This window comes from Saccostrea echinata, unplaced genomic scaffold, assembly GCF_033153115.1.
Source record: "Saccostrea echinata isolate AGI-Se365-2 ecotype Australia unplaced genomic scaffold, CSIRO_AGI_Sech_v1 ptg000027l, whole genome shotgun sequence".
Lineage (NCBI taxonomy): Eukaryota > Metazoa > Mollusca > Bivalvia > Ostreida > Ostreidae > Saccostrea > Saccostrea echinata.
In genome coordinates, this window is record NW_026889776.1 from 8,262,595 (window position 1) to 8,282,945 (window position 20,351).

General features: G+C 34.4%; 1 protein-coding gene across 1 annotated transcript in view; it reads right to left on the reverse strand.

The window, feature by feature from the left end:
- Positions 1–17,093, reverse strand: part of LOC133193481 (cytochrome P450 3A28-like) — a 39,296-nt gene extending 22,203 nt beyond the window's left edge. Inside the window, exon 1 of the mRNA XM_061329449.1 lies at positions 17,071–17,093. The gene's annotated coding sequence lies outside the window, so the exon portion shown is untranslated. The remainder of the gene's footprint in view (positions 1–17,070) is intronic.
- Positions 17,094–20,351: the final 3,258 nt, after the last annotated feature.

The window sequence follows — 20,351 nt, forward strand, 5'->3', positions numbered from 1 at the left end:
CAAGGTAAAAAAAGGAGATGTGTTTGTGAAACACTGATGCCCCTTATGGCAACTTATAGCGTAGGTTAAACTTTCTCAAATGCAAATCAAATATGTTGGAACCCAAAGTAAGGTTTTGTCCCGAAGAATATACCTGTGAAATATGAAAGCCCTAGCAGCAACCATTCAAAAGATATGGCCATGATTGGTCATATTTCCAAAGTAGGTCAAACTCTAAGGTCAAGGTCAAAGGGTAAAAATTGTTGGTATCCAAAGAAAGGTCTTGTCACAAGGATTACATAAGTGAAGTATGAAAGCCCTAGCATAAACTGTTCAAAAGTTATGACCAAGGATCAAGTTTTTCAAAAGTAGATCAAACTCCAAGATCAAGGTCAATGGGCTACAATTGTTGGTATCTAGAGGAAGGTCTTGTCTCAAGGATTACCTGTGCACATGTGACGAATGAAAGCCCTAGTACCAACAGTTCAAAAGCTATGGCCAAGGTTAAAGTTTTCAAAATGTATGACCAACTCCAAGGTCAAAGGGTCAATGTTGTTGGCATCCAAAGGAAGGTCTTGTCACAAGGATTACATATGTGAAGTATGAAAGCCCTAGCACCAACAGTTCAAAAGTTAGGGCCAAGGATTCAATTTTCCAAAAGTAGGTCAAACTCTTAGGCCAAGGTCAAAGGGTCAAAGTTGTTGGTATCCAAAGAAAGGTCTTGTTACAAGGGGTACACGTGTGAAGTATGAAAGCCCTCACACCAACCGTTCAAAAGTTATGGCCAAGGTTAAAGTTGGGTAAAATTTTGTAAAACTGGGTCAAACTCCAAGGTCAAGGCCAAGTGTTACAAGAGGCCCATGGGCCACATCGCTCACCTGAGCACATTGGTTAGGAAGAAAAGCAAAAATCAGTTCAGGAATGGAAATTTTTCCGGGGGGGGGGGGTGAATCTTAAACTACCTAATGATGCTTTCATATCACTATAACAAATGGCTTTGCTGTTCTTGAGCTGCAGATTTTTTCCCCATATATTCATTTGTAAAACTTTGATCCCCCATTGTGGCCCCACCCTACCTCCAGGGGCCCTCATTTGAACAAATTTCATTCTACACTCCCAAGGATGCCTCCATATTAATTTGACTAATCACGGCTTTTCTGTTCTTGAGAAAAAGATTTTCTTGCTACATAATCCTCTGTAAACTTTGATCCCCCATTCTGACCCTATCCTATCCCGGGGGGGGGGATGTCATGACTTGAACAAACTTGAATCTACACTACCTGAGGATGCTTCCATATAAATATGACCAATCATGGCTTTGCTGTTCTTAAGAAGAAGATTTTTAAAGATATTTTCCTATATATTTCTATGTAAAACTTTGATCCCCCATTGTGGCCCCACCCTACCCCTGGGGGTCATGATTTGAACAAACTTGAATCTACACTACCTGAGGATGCTTCCATATAAATATGACCAATCATGGCTTTGCTGTTCTTAAGAAGAAGATTTTTAAAGATATTTTCCTATATATTTCTATGTAAAACTTTGATCCCCCATTGTGGCCCCACCCTACCCCTGGGGGTAATGATTTGAACAAACTTGAATCTACACTACCTGAGGATGCTTCCATATAAATATGACCAATCATGGCTTTGCTGTTCTTAAGAAGGCTTTTAAAGATATTTTCCTATATAAATTTCTATGTAAAACTTTGATCCCCCATTGTGGCCCCATACTACTCCCGGGGGTCATGATTTGAACAAACTTGAATCTACACTACCTGAGGATGCTTCCATATAAATATGACCAATCATGGCTTTGCTGTTCTTAAGAAGAAGATTTTAAAAGATATTTTCCTATATATTTCTATGTAAAACTTTGATCCCCCATTGTGGCCCCACCCTACCCCTGGGGGTCATGATTTGAACAAACTTGAATCTACACTACCTGAGAATGTTTCCACATACGTTTCATCTCTCCTGGCCCAGTGGTTCTTGAGAAGAAGATTTTTAAATGATGCCATTATTTTTTCACTAATTCCTAATTATCTCCCCTTGAAAGAGGGCGTGGCCCTCCATTTGAATAAACTTGAATTCCCTTTTCCCAAGGATGCTTCATGGCAAGTTTGGTTGAAATTGGCCCAGTGGTTCTGGAGAAGAAGTCAAAAATGTGAAAAGTTTACAGACGGACAGACAGACGGACGACGGACAAAATGTGATCAGAAAAGCTCACTTGAGCTTTCAGCTCAGGTGAGCTAAAAATATGATGGTACCTAAAGAAAGGAAAACACATGTGAAATATGAAAGCCATAGCTCCAACCAATCGAAAACTTTCTCAAGAACAGCATGTTTAACGGTATTCATATAAATATGCAAGCATCCTCAAGTAATTCATATTCAAATTTTGTTTTTAAAATTATGGCTTATTAAGTACGGCCGAGTCATAATACGAGATCAAAATTTCACGTGGGTATATGTAGGGGAAAATCATTTAAAAGATTACTCAAGACCAACAGGGCTTTGATTAGTCACTTTCTTATTTAAGCGTTCGTAGGTAGCGCATAGTCGTTTGATCAATTCATGGCCCGGACGTAGGGTCGGGCCAGTGCAGGGAATCAAAATTCTATATGGGAATACCATGAATATAGGGAAAATTTCAGAACTTTATAATGGAATATACAGGAAAATCTTTAAAAATCTCCTTCTCAAGAGCAGCATGGTCATATATAATTGTATCAATATGCAAGGATCTTCATGTAATATATTTTCAAATCATTGTGATAGGAGGGGGCACCATAAGGGATCAATTTTTTTCGTGGGAATACTTACAGGAAAACTTGTTCTTTTAAAAAATATCTTTAAGAAGGGCTACGGGAAGTAATTGTATTATGCAACTTTCTTCAGTAAGAACTCTAAAAATTATGGCCCTTAGGGTACTATTAAGTCAAAGCAGGGGATCAATTTTTTTTTTTTTACATTGCAGTACTAGTCTATAGGAAAAATCGTTGAAAATCTTTTTAAGAACAGCATGGCCCTGATAAGCCATATAAATATGCTAGCATCCTCAGATGTATTACCTTAAAGTTTTTCAAATGAAGGTCATGGAAGTAGGTTTGAGCCATAAAAGGGGATCAGAATTTTACATGCATTGGGAATATACAAAAAAATATTTTTCTCAAGAACAATAGGGCTATGATTGGTCATTTTATTATGCAATCATTAAGTAGTGCAGATTCACATTTATTTAGATCATAACCCCCGTAAGGTAGGGATGGTACATGGGAATATATAGGTATACAGATCACGATTAGTAAAATTAAAATGAAATCATTCATATCTTGAGCAGATTCATATTCCTTCAAATCGTGGTCCCTAGGGTTTGGGTGCGACTAAAATACGCATTTAAAGTCTTATGAGCATATATTAGGAAACTTTTAAAAAAAAAAAACCCTCAAAAGGTAGCACTGTCACACGAATTCATATTAACATTCAAACATTCCTAAGTTATGTGGACTGTGGAACCAAGCTCCCCCCCCCCCCCAATAATTTTAAACCCTTGGGTTAGGTAGGCGCTTAAATCGGGTATCAAATTTTACATTGTGCACGTATATATTAAGAATAAAAATTTATATAAAAAAAGAACTCCAGAACAGCAAGGTGTTGCTAGTCATAGTTGTTTGAATTCTAGTTCGATAGAGTTACATGTATGACTCTTTGAATCTAAGATGTGGCCAATGTGGGGTTAAAAAAATCATTACAATTAAAATAAAATATCTTTTAAATATCGTTTTTCCGTAAAACAACAGGGCAAAGCCGACTCTGTGGCCCATAGGCCGTTTGTTTACATGAAATCCATATATTTATGTAAATCCGTGCACTCAACTCTTTCCCATAAACAACAGTTTCGCAATCTTTAATTCTGCTAGATAGCAAAAAGTACATTTACTTTTTCTTTTTTTCTGATTCGTTCTTGAGAAGAAGGTTTTTCTGTTACAATGTATAAGTTGGACCCCTATATGCCCTCATTTCTCTAAATGTTGCAGGATTGAACAAACACTAGTTTAAGTCGTTTCTTGCGGCGTTTAAATGACCTCAACACCACAGGAAAAGAAGTCAAACATATGAAAAGACTATGCATAACGGACGGAAGTAGAAGATAACAGATTGTAATAGTTCAGGTAAATCATTCAGAAGACCAGCTATAGGTAAAGAAACTTTTATAAGAAATCGAAGATTCAGGGGCATACAGATTTTGTCCTCAAAAACTTTAACCTTGCCGATAACTTTTGATTGGTTACATCTACGGCTTTCATATTTCACATGTATATTCCTTTTGACAAGACCATTCTGTGGGTACCAAGATATTTGACCTATTGGCCTTGGAGTTTGACCAATTTTTGCAAAATTTTCTCAAACTTTAATTTTGGCCATAATGTTTTATCATCGATTGGTGATAGGGCTATCATACTTCACATTTTTTCCTTTGGTACAAATATTTTTGACCTTGCGACTTTGACCTTTCACATAAGACAGAGTTTCACATAATTTTAAATAAACTTTAACCTTTGCCATAACTTTTGAACGGTTTGTGCTAGGGCTTTCATATTACATGTTCATTTCTTGTGACAAAACCTTCCCTTTTGTATTTTGATCTTTTGTTCTTGGAGTTTGACCTACTTTCGAAAAACTTTAACCTTGGCCATAATTTTTGAATGGTTAGTGCTAGGGCTTTCATTTTTCGCATGTATATTTCTTCTGACAAGGCGTCCCCTGGACACCATTGATTTTGATCTTGACCTTTGACCTACATTTGAAAAACTTGAACTTTCGCCATAAATTTTCAATGGTTGGTACTAGGGCTTTCATATTTCACAGATATATATTCCTTGAGACAAGACCTTTCCTTGGATACAAGCATTTTTATCTCTTTACTTTGACCTTAGAATTTGACTTGCATTTGAGAAACTTTAAACATTTGCCAGGAGCTTCCATACGGGGGCATCAGTGTTCCACAAACAAATCTTGTTTTTTATGCCCTTGAGGGGGGGGGGGGCATTCGGGGGTATATAGTTTTTGCCCTGTCCGTCCGTCTATCTGTCTGTTTGTCCGCAAAAACTTTAACATTGCCCATAACTTTTGATTGGTTAGAGCTATGGCTTTCATGCTTCACACTTCACTTGTGTAATCCTTGTGACAAGACCTTCCTTTGGATACCAACAATTTTGACCCTTTGACCTTGACCTTGGAGTGTGACCTACTTTTGGAAAACCTTGGCCATAACTTTTGAACGGTTGGTGCTATGGCTTTCATTCTTCACATATTTAATCCTTGTGACAAGACTTTCCTTTGGATTTCAACAACTTTGACCCTTTGACCTTGATCTTGGAGTTTGACCTACTTTTGGAAAACCTTAACCTTGGACATAACTTTTCAGCAGTTGGTGCTAGGGCTTTCATATTTGAAATATCTATTTCTTGACAAGACCTTCCTTTGGATACCAACAATTGTAATCCATTAATCTTGATCTTGGGGTTTAACCTACTTTTGAAAAACTTTAACCTTGGCCATAACTTTTGAAGGATTGGTGCTACGGCTTTTCGTATTTCACATGTGTATTTCTTGTGAGAAGGCCTTTCCTTGGTCACCATTAATTTTGACCATTTGATCTTGACCTTAATGTTTGACTTACTTTTGAAAAACTATCTATTAAATGGTTCCTGCTAGGGCTTTCATATTTCACAGGTATATTCCTCGAGACAAGACCTTACTTTGGGTATCAATTTATATGATTTGCATTTGAGAAAGTTTAACCTTTGCTACAAGTTGCCATACGGGGGCTTCAGTGTTTCCCAAACACATCTTGTCTAGTTAAGAATCTAACAAAAGGTCATTGTTTCAAAGTAAATAATAGTGTGATGTTGTTTTATATCTGTATGACAGATTGAAGCTTTGATGTTTTTCAGAAGTTTTATAAAAAAAACCCATGTATTCCCTTTTGAGCCTCTTGGTTACCAGGCATTAATACCAGTGGTTATGAATTGCACAAATTTGAAAATATACCACATGCGGAGATTTTTTTGTACTTAGGAAGATGTTTTTTCTTACTTAAATTTATATCCATTTAAACAAAACGGTCCCTGTTGTTAGCAAATTCTGGATAACAACATTCCATACAATATTGGTCAAACAGAAAGGAAAATTATTGTAGACAAAGAATTAAACATATGTCAACGTTTTATTTATTCAATGTAATTACAAAACCGTTCACGGTAGCCTAGTAATTAGGGTTTTTGCTTTTAAAACATAAACATAGGTAGTGACTGTTCCTTCGAAGAAGTGAAAGTCAGGAATCTTTCGAATGAGACATTAAAAACCGAGGTCCTGTGGTATGCATGGCGTTGGCACGAAAAAAGAACCCTCACTGTTAAATGGCCCTGCGTGCCGATTATAGGTCTGAATTTGAAGCCTTTCACCGGTAAATGGTGACGTCCCTATATGAGTGAAAAAATCTCGAATGGGACATACAGTCATTGTAATAACGTTTCTTTTATACAAAGTGAAGAGTTCATAAAACTAGTCCAGAAAGAAGGAAATTAAAGATACCCAAGACAATAAATTTTACAGAAATATCATATTGATATGCATACTTTAGAAAACTATGAATTAACACTTGAGTTCCATCGCTTTTCCCACCCCAACCTCTGCATCTCAATGACAACCAAGGAAGAAAACAAGAAATAGCTTAGAAGTTACTTTGGATGCAATGTGGTTATGAAGATATAACCAGAAGCAATAAACTAGTGATACTACATGTATCTTTAACTAGGTTTCCTACGCCTACCTACTAGGAATGTCAATAATTCATATTCGAATATTCAATGAAAGTATTCGAATATATTCGAATATTCGATAAAATAAATAAAATCTGTTTTATTTTAAATATGCATCATCCTACTCTCACGAAAGCTTTGGCGTAGGTATACTTACATTGGAAGTAAATTGTATGAAGACTTTTGTAGTTGTACAATAAGAAATTCCATTTGATATATAGTTTTATAATTTTAACAAATGAAACATATGTATTTATAGTAGCTCCAACTGAGGAATCAGTCGTCTTGCCAAAGGCAAGATATAGTAGTAACGGTATACTGTTCAGATTTCAATACGTGTAATAAATTACAATTATCTGCCTAATAAGAGATACGATTATAATCTTTGATACAATGTATTTAAAATATAAACAAATATTTTCATAGACAATTTTCCTAGGTAATTAATTAATTTCCCGATAATGAATATAAAATTCAGGATTATATACAACCCAAGATATAATCATTTAATCTGAAATTGAGCTCTTTACAAATTTAATTACAGTGGACATTCATTTGAATGATCAATTAAATTTGTTTTGATTAGTATACTCTTCAGGTCTTTTAGACATTTTAAGAAGGTTTTCATTTTGTTGTCCTCGACTCTAGACCCGATCGTATTACATGTAAGTAATGAAAACTATGAAAGTACATTTTGTATTACACATAAAGCATTATTGTACAATTCTTTAACATCTTACTCAAAACAAAATCCATGTAATTTAGTAATTCTATAAGATAAGAAAGTAGTGAAAGAAACCAGGCGATCGAAATTGATCGCTAGTAAATCAAAGAGGGATAATTCCAGCACTGTTCTAATCAAAATTTAATAATCACAGTACTTTTTATGAAATCTGAAAAACGCCGAATATTCGAATCTTAAATTCATATTCGAATATCAACTCATCGAATGAATATTCGAATGTTCGACTATTCGTTGCCATCCCTACTACCTACACAAGACTTTGATCCCCCCCATTTCATTCATATTCTAACTCTTGGAACAATTATTTGAACTTAAATTTACACAAAAAGATATATTAAATCATTTGTTAGTTTTTCAATGACCCGATTCATTAGGAGGTATTTGATACCTATAACCTAGAGATGGTTTGTGCCAATTTTGATTTAAAATGGTCTAAAATGTTAGCTTTAGGTAAAATGAGTAAAAACAAATATCAAATAAAATGTATTCATTCCAGTTTTCAGATGTATGTTTTTAACCAAAGAGGGTGTTGCAGAAACCCGCGATTATTCCCTACATCGAGAGGGACATTAAAATACCCAGACGTAGATGAATACATTTATACGGGGGTATGTCCAGCTCGTTAAAAACAAAAACACATCACAATTTACGTTTTTTCATGCACAGTTTTTCTTAACATAGCAACCGATTGGCGACCTTTTGATGTTTTTTTTAAAAATACATTTTTACTTGTATGTGTCATTGTCGTCATGATGGATGAGGACGCCTAGAACAACAAGCATTCTGAGAGTATTGCATTAGCAATACTAGTCCCCTACCGGCAAGTGTAATCTGGTTCCGTTCCCGTTAAGAATTGAAAATGCCATAATTCCGTCAAAAATTAATGAAGCGGGACGAAATGCAAACTTGATCTGTAACTAATCAAGGTAAAGCCACATACCAAAAATCAGCTCAATATCTACAAGCGTTAAGAAGAAAATTGCGGAAAACCCGTAAAAATTGAAAAGGCCGTAATTCCGTCAAAAATCAATGAAGCGGAACGAAATGCAAACTTGGTCTGTAACTCATCAAGATACACTCACATACCAAAAATCAGCTCAATATCTGCAAGCATTTAGGAAAAAAGTGCGGAAAACCAAGTGGGACAGACTGACAGACAGACAAAGGGACAGACAGACAGACAGACGGACAGACAGACAGACAGACAGACGGACGGACAGACTCAGAGGAAACCTATAGTCCCCTCCGGTTTCACCGGTAGGGGACTAATAAAAGCAACAATGGCCAATGCAACTTGCACAGCCAATTGAAGGATGAGCTGTAGACAACTTGCGTCAATGTTTTAAAATAAAAAAATTGACCCATAATAACATTGTTGATGCTGCATCCAAGACACATTCAATTCACGAGTCATTTCAATTTAGTTGTTTCAAGTCAGATTCAAGTCAGGGCCACTACTTATTTAACAATTAAAATGAACCGAAATACTAATTTGGTAAAAAATTAAATTATTTTAAAAAGTACTTTATTTTCTATTACATCACCACTCATCTAAATACATGTAATACCATTATGTATTATTAGTTAAAGATCACAGTATCGAGGAAAGCAATGTGAACGAAGTGTTACTCTTCTAATTGACATTCTCTCTCTCTCTCTCTCTCTCTCTCTCTCTCTCTCTCTCTCTCTCAGGAGTCCACCTGCTTAGACCAATTCCGACACTATAATACGTTGTGTTATTTTGTGTACATTTTTGCATTTCGGATGGATGATAATTTTTTATTAGATTTTTTATGTTTTAAAACAAATTGCCTCTTTGAAACAGAAATCGGAAATGGCAACTTTGAAAAAAAAAAAATCCTGCCTCTTTTTGCATATATCAGATTCATCTTGTATCAAGCAATTTTTCAGAACAATCGGGGTTCTCTATTAAAAATAAAAACAATTGGAAATATTTTGCCGTGTGACTTTTTAACATTTAATAACAAATAAGAAGTCGATATGAAGTTTCCAAATATCGCTCTACATTGTGCTGTATATACCGTTTTTTATGAACAAAAAAACTGAACGTCGTTTTCTGTTGCTTAAAATTATTCGTATTGTCTGCTACAAATTTAGGGAAAATGACAATAGAACTGCAACACCCTCTTTCAAATTTTGTGCATGGAATCTTCTAAATTATATGTTATAAAACTAACAAATATAAGCTGTAAAGTTTACTTATTTTTTATACTTAGTGGTTATTTTCGTCAATTTAAAAGCCACATCATGTACGGTGAATGATAATTAATTAATATTAAGAAAAGAAAAACTTCTTATTCAAGTTAAGAGACCACAAACGTAATTATATTTCAATCTGACACTGATGTCTTGTTTAAACAACCAAAGGCGGAATGTGTGTTGGTAAGTTTTAGAGATCCACGTAGTCTTGTGTAATGCGTATGAAGTAAGATATAGAACACATTGTAATTGATTAGGAAAAGAATCTAGTAATCAGAGGCAAGTTCAATGATGTAAAATAAACCAGAAGTCTCTGACGAAACTGCAGCTTCTGGTTTTTACTTAACAAAAGTCGAGAAAGATACATGTAGCACTTGGACTTGAAACTATGGCAACAGCAATAAATAAAACAATGATCCTTGGATTAGTCTCTTTCTGGGTCAAGTTTAATTGCAATTGGACAAAAACTGTAGTATGCCAAAATTTTGAAAGAATTCCACAGAAATTTCTATTTTAAGTAACCATGGAAACTCCAACAAAATCAAGAATTTCATTTCTACTTTCAGTAACTATGGCATCATCGCTCATCGAAATCAGAAACCGATACATAGAATAAAGTATCTTAGTGTAATTCACTTGTGTACCAAGTAATATTGAAATCAGACTAAAACTGTAAGAGGTAGCGTTTTGAAAGAATTTCACAGATTTTTAAAAAATTTTAGTAACTATGGCAATACCGTTTATCGAAATCAAAAACTGACAAGCAGAATTATGTATCTTGTGTACTCTACTTGTGCGCCAAGTTATATTGAATCAGATCAGAACTGTATGAGGAGTAGCGTTTTGAAAGAATTTCACAGAAATTGCTATTTTTAGTAACCATGATAACGCCGTACAACCGAAAAACAGAGTTATGTATCTTTGTGTAGTCCTTGTGTACTAAGTCATACTGAAATCAGACTAAAACCGTAGGAGGAGTAGCGTTTTGAAGGCATTTCACAGAAATTTTTATTTTTAGTAACCATGGCAACACCGTTCATTGGAATCAAAAACAAAAAACAGATTTATTTATCTAAATGTAGTCTACTTGTGTACCAAGTTATATTAAAATCGAACTAAAACTGTTGGAGGGGAGTAGCAATTTGATAAATTGTTTACAGACAGACAGACGGACGGACGCCTTACTATCGCATATACTCTTCTGGTCTCTGGCTAGTAGAGCTAAAATAAATTCGAAATCTTATGTTAAAAAAGTTAGTATAAATGACACGATTTATCTATTTATTTTTTGTTTTTGTTTTTGAAGCTTGTTCTTGTGTCATAAGAGAGAATTAAATTAATGAACTGTGTTATCATTATAAAGACAACATCACTCTCTAATGATACAACTACAGGTTCACAGAGCTTCACTTGGATGTACAATCCCGTTTTATGACATTTATATGACACTGAGCCAGATCATATTTTATAAGAAATAGGATTTTGAAAGAATTTTACATAATATTCTTTTTTATAAGCCATTACAGCTGAAAATAAATTCAAAACATTGAGAAAAAATATGTACATGTATCGAAATCATTTACTTATTTCTGCAATAAAACTTTATCCCATAGTATAATAAAGCATGCTATCTAACTCAAATTACATGTTGTGGAGATTTACTTGTGAGTATTACAGCACACTAAAGAATAGAGGAAGTCTTTGTATATTCCAGTGTCAAAATAAAATACTCCTTTAATAAGCCAAGATAATTTATATTACTACTCTGCTAGGGATCTGTTTAGCATACCTCCAAAACAAAACCTATAACCTTTACTGTTAAGTAAAAATATCATGTGTTTTCCTTTTGGTAAGTTATCAGCGTTTAGCAGGTAATAAAACAAGAGACCCTTGGGCCTGTGCAACCTTTGTATCACCGCAAACTTTTCTTAACCGTATCGTATTTTTCTTATAATACCCCCACTTGAAAAGTGTGTGTGTGGTTGGGTAGGGGGGTATATAGTGATGAGGGTGTCCGTCCGTACGTTACATTTGGGGGTAGCCATCCCTTATCCGCAACTCCTCCTATTCCACTGAATAAAATTTTATGAGACTTATTCATAGAATCTGTATTAAGGTGTTCAATGTATAAGGCCAATATTTTACACCTAATAAATGAATGGTCCGATATTTTTAGTAATGGTCGCATTTTGAAGATGTTATCAAATAAAAATACTCCACCAAAGGAATTTACAAAATTTTGATTATTGTCCAATTAATTGCACCTCGAATTTTACATTGAAGTCTATGGGCAACGCATGTGTTATTAAGATATTGTAAAAAGTAATTTGAACTTCATACAAATCTCTTGGTGAAAATATGCATAAATTCTCTCTTAAAAAGAATATGAAATAAAATGAATCATTCACCAGAGATATTGAGACAAAATTAAAATTTTCTTCTTTTCATAAAGGACAGATAACTCTTCAAAAACTATTAGGCTAAAAATATGTGTGCTTCCGGTAACCCGACCGACCCTAATTTTTACCCATCGACCCTACTACTTTTTATTCCAAATCCGAATTTTGACACTAGTGCAGTCAATAAAATACATGTCTCGAATATTGTAAAACGTGTCTATCCAAGTGTTTTAAGAGTACACTTGTTGTGTTGTGTGTTTATTCATATACGTGTTTGTATATATAAAAAAACCCAGCGTGTTGAATGATTAACTATTTTTGTTTAACGTCCCTCTCGAGAATTTTTCACTCATATTAAGACATCACCATTGCCGTTGGTGGGCTGCAAATTTAGATCTATATTCAGCACTCCGGGCCATTGGGTAGTGAGGGATCTTTTTCTGACCAGCACTTACTGCGACACGGGATCTTGGTTTAACTGTTTCCACGTCCCGCAGTGGGATTCGAACCCGCTACGTAAGGATCGACTCCTTCATGTCCGTGACTCTAGAGCAAACGCTCTAATCACTACGCCACACGGATACTGGCATTGAATGAGATAAAATGTTGTAAGAATCTGTAAAATGATGTGATGGAAATTATGAAAGTTTATTGCAATTTTTCACGATACAGGTCTTTTAATAAGTAAATTTATATTTCCGTAGTATGATGAGGACATATATTAATCAAAGTTGTTAAACAATTTATTGCATGAAATTTTCTACATTAGGTTTATTATAAAATAAGGTTAGAAGAAAAATAAACTAAGCTGAAATGCCAGAAACGAAAGTTCAATCATTTCAGTTTTTTTTCTATATGTACTATTGTCGTATACAGTCATAATTGCAAATTTAAAATGAAAACATATTTAAGGATGATGGACAGATTGAAATTATATATTCAAATAATGGATTTTGGGATCCTCATGTTTTATTATTTTTTCCCCATAAATTATTGCTTAAAACGTGTCAAAACCAGTTTAACCCTAAATGTTAAATCATAAGGGAATCAAGGTTCCTAATATATTCATGTAGTGACTGAACAATTTTATTCTAAGATGCATGTTTTACAAAAATTTGTAATGAAATCGTGGTTTTTGAAGTTAGAAATTTTGACTTTATAATTTCAAATCTTTACTCAGTGATCAATAATCAAATCCCCCCCCCCCCCCCAAGGAAATATGAACAATTTTTCGTAATTTATAGAAAAGTTTTTGAAATTTTGAGTAGAATTGAACCCACAATATTTTTTAGCAAAAACTTACTTTTCATAAAGTATATGGTAAAGAGGGAAATGATGAATCACTTCTGGCCATGTACTGCAGATTGTGTGACATTGTACAGAAGTCTTACTTTTTTGTTTGAAAAGGAAAAAAAGAACAGAATAACAAAATATTTGTCAGCTTCTATTTATCTGTCGTCTCAAATCACGGTTCGGAGTCCGCATATAGGTCTCTCTAGAATGGGAGATCATACATTTTGGCCGTAGTTTGCGACGATGCTATTTCTCATACGTAATATGCAATGAGCCTGCTAGTCATTGCGCAATACGAAATTTAATTTGTGAACACATGCAGGAGAAGATTGACCTCAAATTAAGCCCACTGAATTCGCAAGAAAATCCTAATGTTTCATGCATATGTATTTGAGTACCTTTTTTCTTACACTTTTTAAAGGGTAAATTTTAATCGAGGCACTATAGAATTTTCAAATACGAATGAAATATATGGGTAACTTTTGTCCGTCACAGTCTTTTTTAATTTTAGCTTTGATAAATTAGCATTTGTTCAGTAGTTTTTGTGTTCGAGATAATTAGGCAATGGCTCACTTTTTTAAAGATAGAATCGTAATAAACTTTGCAAATTTTATGGCATCGTATCTGCCTCCAACAACTCTTTTATTTAAGGAATAACTGTCTTATTTTTTGGATTCATGATGTGATCAATCGAGTGGCTTGCGTGATAATTTGCATAAACGCCGAAGGCGTTTATGCATAAAATTATCACGCAAGCCAATCGATTGATCATCGTCATGAATCCAAAAAATCTGACAGTTATTCCTTATATCTACATGCTCCTGATTCTGCAAATTCCCGTGCTAATAGCCCCGCTTCTGTCTCTATTTGTCCCGCCCCGCACGTGATTTTTTTTAACCGCGCCTATCGATGAACCAGTAGATTTATGTAGAAATAAAGTATTTTTACAATTTGTAATTTTATCTCGGACAAAGACATTGGAAATGTAAATATTAACTGATTAAGGTGTCGTGATCTTTTTTTTTTCTTTCCTAAAATATATATCTTTCTAATATAATATCGTCAACAGCTAATAGAAAATCAAACAATCAAAAGACATCGTAAAATTACAATTAACTTTTAAAGTTTTATTGTATAAAAATTCCACAAAACGTCTCAAATGAAACATTTATAAAACATGCAATTCCAGAACAAGGAATGTGCAGTCCTCGAACCATATTTTGGAATTGGAGAAATTTGGAGATCGACGCTTTCCTAGCATGGAGTATCTCGTAATAAGGGAGTATCAAATTGGGAACGTCTCGTAATTAGTGTTTGTCGCATATATGTAACTAAGAAACCGCCGTGCGTGTGTTTATCAATTTTAATTATTTGATTTCGGAGTTAAAATGTGAAACCATTATCCTCAAATATTTTTTCCCTCAAATATTCTGACTTTTAATAAATATTATTGAAATTTTACATTAACACAACGTTAAAAAAAGCCGTGTGTACGAATTGACTTTTCCCATTTGTGTCATGTTCATAAAAACGAAAAAATATGTACAAATTGACTTTTGTAGTTTGCATACGAATATACGAGTCGGTTTGTGTACGAATTAGTATTAGTTGTAGGACGGTGCAATTTAATGAATATTCATGAAGCCAGAAATATTGATAACGGCAAATATCAGGAGTGAAGCTTTGTGCCTATCAACAAAATGTCTTTGAAATTACTTGAGAGTATTTGTTAACCATATGCATTTTATTTTCAAACATCGAATCAACTCTTTTTTTCAATATTTTGACTCTGCAAAAATCGCCGCTAGGGTCCCCGTGATTTTACACTGTTGTTATTTATAGCCCAAAAGCGGCAGCAATAGACTGTGGCTATAAATAGCCATCATCTAAAAAGTAAAGTTTAAAAAAGTAATCGCCTACTACCTACCCCCCCCCCTTTTTTTGCATGTTACAAGAAACACGCATTTTTTTATTTGGCCTTAAGGTGCAAAATGGCCGGTTTCCTATATGTTATCAGTCATGTGAATTTGGTTCATTTCACTTTCATCGTTATCAAGCAATAAACTGTACAAAATTGTTCAATATCCCTTCATTAAACATTTAATACCTTAAACAGTGCCATTGTATACCTCCTAACGTACGTTTTCATCGGAGACATATTTGGGTTTTCCATATCAAAACATGAACTTTGCCATTATACTCATATCAATTTGCGAGTTCAATGCTCACCTCTAGTGTACATGTACATCTTTGTTAAATTAAGATTCCTAATGCATCTCCGTGTGGTCTAAAGGGCAGTGATGCAGGGGAAAATGAATTCACATTATATTTGAGGATATTTTTAACATAACTTGACAATTTGAACTCATGTTTTGGTGAAAACAATTTTAGAGTCCTCTCAAAAGAATTGGACCCTTTGACTTGATTCTGCACTGCATAACTCCATATGAATTTTTCAAATTGCAGCCCTGCTTCAATAGAAATTTGATCATCCTATGTGGCCCTCTACCTTCTGTGGTAGGGACGGTGTACAAGTGAACAATTTTGAATCAGCATAATATGGGTTTGAAAACTGGAGCCTCACTGCCCCTGGATATTCACAGTGTAAAGACTGGGGCCTCACTTAGAGGAATACTGCCTTTTCAGATGATGAGAAGAAATTTGTATATGTTTTCCACAAAACAATTGATGTCTTACTACCAATTGGTTAGGGATGGGTATCGCCAATAATTTCATCTTGCAATAGATAATTTTTTCCCCCCAAAAAATCGTGATAATATCATATTTTTACAAGCAATTTTCATGGTTTTAAGTTATATCCTTAATTTTTCTTAATGCTATAAAAAATATATCTTTACTTTTTTTCCCCTCATTTTAATCTATATAATTTATTTATTTATTTATTTTACACAGGGATTAAACAAAAAAAGTAAATGAAAACTTTCGTATCTAACGTTGTGGTCAAAATATTTAATCCATGAACAATAAAATTTAGCTTTTCATAAAAATAAAAATAGCTTCAGTCAAATGTTCCAAATGCAAAGCCCATGTGATTAGTTGATGTAAGTATGAATATATACTAGCTGGCGAATTGAATACTCTTCAAAACTGACTATTACTCTCTCTCTCTCTCTCTCTCTCTATAGCCTAAACATTATTTCAGACAATTTTGGTGAACAGCAAATTAGAATAAGCATACGATAAAGCTAAATTGTTTAATGAGTTATAAAAAAATGAATTGCTGTACCGTGTGTTTGATTATCTTCTCTGTTTTGTTTTCACTTTAAATTGATTTTAATTATGTATTGTATATGGTGCAGTACTTGTTTAAATAGGTAACATAATTTGCTTATTTTTCGGAGAATCTTAACGACGTATTCTAAGAATAAACTATTAACGCTGTCTTTTGGTCAAAATTCGACTAGCAAGAATAAGCCATTAGACCGCCATATCTTTAGTAAGGATTAACATACATTTGTCAGAACAAAGTTGAAAGAGCACTTCAACATTAAATTTCACTTAAATGATTAATTAAATCCAAACACTGCATCATCTTTAGACATTTAGAAAGAATGCAATATAGTGTAAATAAGTATTAGACTTACCATTTATCTAGCACACTGAGTTTATGCTGGGCTAATGGGCATGTCGTCTCTGTTTATGAACAATTAGATATTTAGCACGTTTTGCGTTATGGATTCTTTGCCAAGGAAAGCTCAGACCCTATGTCACAGTGCAGGTGCCAAGAATTTCAGAAACTTTACTGAAGACATTAGAGAACATTTGTCATGGAAATGTGTCTCTGTGTCAGCTATACAAGCCGGCACGGACATTGTGTAATCTATTTACACCCATTACTTGTATAAAACGCAGATCTGCAGAGTATGTACGGAAAATCACAATATCAGGATAAATTATCATTTAAGTTCCTTAGTCAATTAAATTCACCGCACCCAGTACAACTTGTAATAAAATGCATTTGGTATTTTTCTGATAATGTAATAACTCTCAATAGATATAGGCAAAAAAAGACAGTTAATCGAGCCAAATTTAAGAAATTGTATGTAAAATTTTGGCATTTTCAGTTTTTTAAAGAAAAAATTACCTAAATTTCTGCTTTTTTTTAAAAATATGAGTCCCAAAGATATCAAAACTTTAATGTGACCTCCAGCATGTAGCATTAATCATCAACAGTGTTTACATTAGAGTCCTGGGGGTACGAATTTAAATAACTGTGTCTTCCACATTCCTACATGAAATACTGCACTTTTGGCCATGCTTTTTGCAAGAGCATCACTTTCACGGTTAACTTAACAGTTAATGTGAATATCTGAAAAGCGTTTTTTTTGGGGGGTGGGGGGTGGGGGGGTTGTCTTTTGTCTTCCCGGGAATAAGTTTTTCAATGTTGATAAATCAGCCCTATTCAATAGGACTTAATAAATGTACTCCTCCGATCCTGTACTCGATAGTTTGTCCTTAGATGGTGGTATGAAGAAGCCTCCGAGGCTGGTTGAAGTAAGTGATCTTGCCAGTAACAATTGGACCTTTCGTTTCAAACCGTTTGTCATATATAATTTTGCTAAAACTGTCGAAAACGACTACTGCAGAATTCAATCTGTTGTAGTTCAATATTCAATATTTTGTGAATATATTTCTATAGGTCATGCCAGTTTGCGATGGTTTTGTTGATAATTGTTTCATCATAAACAACGTACATTCATTTGTAATTGTCACCAGAGGTTTGCAGTCTCCAAACTGGACCAGCTTATGACGACTTTTAACCCAAAAGAATAAAACATTAAACTAAATTGACTGGAAAGTTCAGACGCCAGTATTTCTGGTTTATCTTCATTTTAAATATCTGCAGCAACGTTAAACTTTGAAAGAAGAGCTGTGGATCAATGGGCACGTTCTCTTAATCTGCTGTTCTATGGAGTGATCTATCTGGTAATGTAATGTAAGGATGTATAGTGTAATAATAATAGGGCGGGTAGACTTGACTCATAATTTTCCTGTGCATCAAAACATTGTGCCAACAAAATTCCAAAATTGGTAAAGACGACTGGGACGAATATGTCTCCCACTTCCAGGAGTGTGCCGAATTAGGTAGATGGGTCGATAGAACAACACATATTTGCCTTGCTGCAAGTCTCTGTGACCAAACTAGAACCTCCCACATTAGCTTATCTGCTGAAATCAAAGAGAATTTCTAGTCATTTAGTGGTAAATTAAATCTTCGGAATTCGGAAGTAGTAGAAATCAAAATAGATGGCTGTCGAAGCTTGAGTAGGAAGCAGTTACCAGGCCAGTCTATGTTGTCGGTGATGACACAAAGATGGTACCGTAATTTTGAGCTAAAATCGTCAAAATGCACATTCTTTCAGTTCTTAGGTCACACTATATCAGAAAATGTTATAGCCATAGATACTCAAAAAATAAGTGCCATCGTCTGTACCAACAATTGAAACACAATCGAGAAGCTTTATCAGACTTTCCTATTATAGATGCTTTGTACAGGAATTTGCTCAGATTGCCAGACCACTTCATAAACTTTGTGAGAAGTCAGCCCCCTTCATCTGGACCAATGAATGCCAAATCTCGCGTTTGACAGTTTAAAACAGCAAGAGGTTCATGGGCCATAACGGTCACCTGAGTATAATACAACACTGTATAGGATCCATAGAAGTATAAAACAAAATTAACTGAAATCTGAAGAGCTATGTTTCCAAGAATTTAAAAAAAAAATTTAAAAATCTTGCTTATTTTAACCTACAAGACCCGAGTTATCACCTCGGGATCATACTTGGTTTTCCCAAGTCTTAGAGGGATGATAATTGATGCAAAATACTAGTAATCAAATACAATGGAAACTTGCCTAATATTTAAGGTATTCAATATATACAGATATGTTTTTGTCACTTGCCTTGTGCAACAATTAAGTACACAAAGAGAAATTCTCTAATGCTTGTATGTTCACTCTAGATGATACCTCTTAACTACACAAACAACTTAGCTGCTTGGCACTTGGTAACACCTGGTACCAACACTTGCCTCCTGGCTATACAAAAAACTTGATAATACTTGTTACCAGCACTCGCCACTGGCTATACAACGTGTTATTTGCCACTTGACCCTAACTACAACATGTCTCCTAGTCACCCTGGCTCTCTGATCACTTGTTCACTTTGAAAAACAACTTCATGCAGTATCTTGCCAACTAAACTCTCATCTCGATGACTTTATCTAACAAAAGCTAACAGTACACTACAATTTTCACATACTGGGTATAACTTGCCATTTTGCTACATAAATAATCTTTATGTCAATTTTTTTATACCGCTTTCCAGGCAAGAAACCGACTTTGAACATGCTTTGCTCATTTAAACCAAACATTCATTTTTATTTTGTTTCTATACATATAACATTCTTTTTTTGTATTCTCCTTCAATCAAACAACCTGTGAATTGAATTATATACCAGGATTTCTTGATTTAAACATAATTTAGCAAAGGGAAGTAACTCTCATTTGCTCCACTTATTACAATTTTGTACTTTGTTTGCCTCCTAGAGCAGAGAAAAGGCATATTTACTTATATTTATACATTTACAATTATATTATTGCATTTAGTTTGTTTGCTTAGTACTCAGGGGCAAAGGAGATTTTCAAAGCATTAATGCATTTTTGCTATATAATCAATAGAGCCCCACCCAAACACCAGAACCCCTGACCCAGGGCCCATGAAATTCACAATTTTGGAAGAGGCACCCTTGCTCATCATAACTATACATTTAGTTTGTTTGCTTAATACCAAGGAGCAGAGGAAGAGATTTTCAAAATATTGATTCATTTTCAGTATAATAAATGAGCCCCCCCCCCCCCCCGGAA